This window comes from Vicugna pacos, chromosome 13, assembly GCF_048564905.1.
Source record: "Vicugna pacos chromosome 13, VicPac4, whole genome shotgun sequence".
Classification (NCBI taxonomy): Eukaryota; Metazoa; Chordata; class Mammalia; order Artiodactyla; family Camelidae; genus Vicugna; species Vicugna pacos.
The window spans coordinates 50,927,977-50,929,846 of NC_132999.1; the positions used below are offsets into that span (position 1 = coordinate 50,927,977).

A 1,870-nucleotide genomic window follows, 5' to 3' on the forward strand; every position below is an offset into this window, starting at 1 on the left:
ATAGTGGACCCACTTTCAAGACCCATAAATGAAAACTTCTTCAGATTCATGCTAGAAAAGACCTTACCTTGTTCTCCTGAGCCCATAAACTGCTGAGAAGCACCCAGGGCTTTATGGCGTGGGTACGCAAGTCAACCTCCAGGAAGATATCTACCACAAGCAAAGACTTGGAGGACCAGACTCTTTTCTTAAAGCATTTAGTAAACATAACAACACTAGTAACAGAAAGGAGTGCACCTAACACCTCTCTGTGCAACATCACTATCAGTTAAAACTTCACACATACGTACATTTAAAAAATGATCAAAATTACTCAATAATCTCATTTTCTTCATGGGAAGCCAAAACTTAAAGAAGGAACTCCATGAGCCCTACTGCTGATCATTTATTTTCAGTCTAGATGGTCCCTGAAGCCTGTGACAGTGTTTACAACTCTGTAAAAATGGACAGCAAGATCTTAACAATAATTTTTGGAGGTCCAAACCAAATATTTGGTGCTATCCAAATGGTGTTTGATAAACTAAAAACTTAGGTTTTATAAAAAGTGATTTTAATGAACAGTGACTTTCTGAGTCACTGTTGTCTCCAGGATACCTTTGCAGGTGTTTTTTGGTTTGCTTTGTTTTGTTCTGGGCTTAAATAACAAACTTCCATTTCCCACAGATCTGGAGGCTGGGAAGCCCAAGATCAAGATGCCTGAAGGCGAGGTGCCTGGTGAGAACCCACTTCCTGGTTCCTAGAGGGCTGTCTTCTGCTGTGTCCTCGGAGAGGGTGAGGGAGCTCAAAAATACGGAACACTCCACGAATTTTCAACTCATCCTTGTGCAGGATGATGCTAATCCTCTCTGTATGGATCCAATTTTAGCAGTATATGTGCCCCAAGACACATTTGGATCCCAATCCTCACTTGTTCTCTGATCAAATGGAAAAACCACTGCATTAATTCTGTTTGGACTAGTTGTCACTATGACCGCACATGCTTTTGTTGCTTCTTTCTAGAGAGATTGTTCCCTAGTCTTATCTCCACAACTCAGACACTTCTACCAGTGATCTTGCCCTGACTGTAAAATACTAGTTTCTAAAACAGCGTGCAAGGTTATTCGTTGGTCCAGAATGAGCTTGTCCCAAAGCCTGTTTTGTTAAATACGTTGATTTCCTGAGCTGACCACTGACTAGAGTAATGTTCTGCTGTCACTGTCATTAGTAGCTTTACCCTGCTTTTCTATCTCCCAATCCAGGGCTGTCCCCAAAACGTCACGAGATGAACCTTAAGTCAAAACACCCAAGTTGTGGTGACTCTCTCTATCTCAAAAAAGAATATGACATTCTAATTTATTTTAATATTGTAACACACTAAACATCATTTCACAGTTAAGCTTGGCTCAGAACTAACAAAAACCTAAATAGAAAACTCAGTCAAATAAGTAATTCAAATAAATTCATAAACCTACAATCACCCACCCATGCCCCCACCCATTCACTCAGCCCACAAATATTACCCAACATTTACAAAGTCCCCAGGCACTATACTAATTGCTTGGAACAGCTCCATGATCAAAGCAGATAAAATCCCTGCCCTTATGAAGCCACCATAGTAGTGGAGATGGGGGAGGGGAGGGGAACAGGAGGTGGGTGCTGCTTGGCTGGTGCCGGTATCTCTGATGAGGGTGCACTGAAGCTGCTTCTGCAAGTATTAAAAATACTGCAAAGTGGATTTGGTTGCTGCTACAGAAAGGAACTGCCACTGCGGGGGTGAAGATCTGTAGCTGGAGAGGTGCTCACGGGAAGAGGAAGCAAACCGGGAGGAGCAAGTCCCCTCTCCCTCCTCCATCCATGCAACCTCCCTCCTCCATCCCTGCAACATCCCTCC

At 42.9% G+C, this 1,870-nt stretch overlaps 1 non-coding gene across 1 annotated transcript; it reads right to left on the reverse strand.

Moving 5' to 3' along the window:
- Positions 1-783: 783 nt before the first annotated feature.
- On the reverse strand, positions 784-889 carry LOC116282995 (U6 spliceosomal RNA). The gene has a single exon (XR_004192542.1). It is a non-coding gene; the product is annotated as a U6 spliceosomal RNA (small nuclear RNA).
- Between the last annotated feature and the right edge of the window lie 981 nt (positions 890-1,870).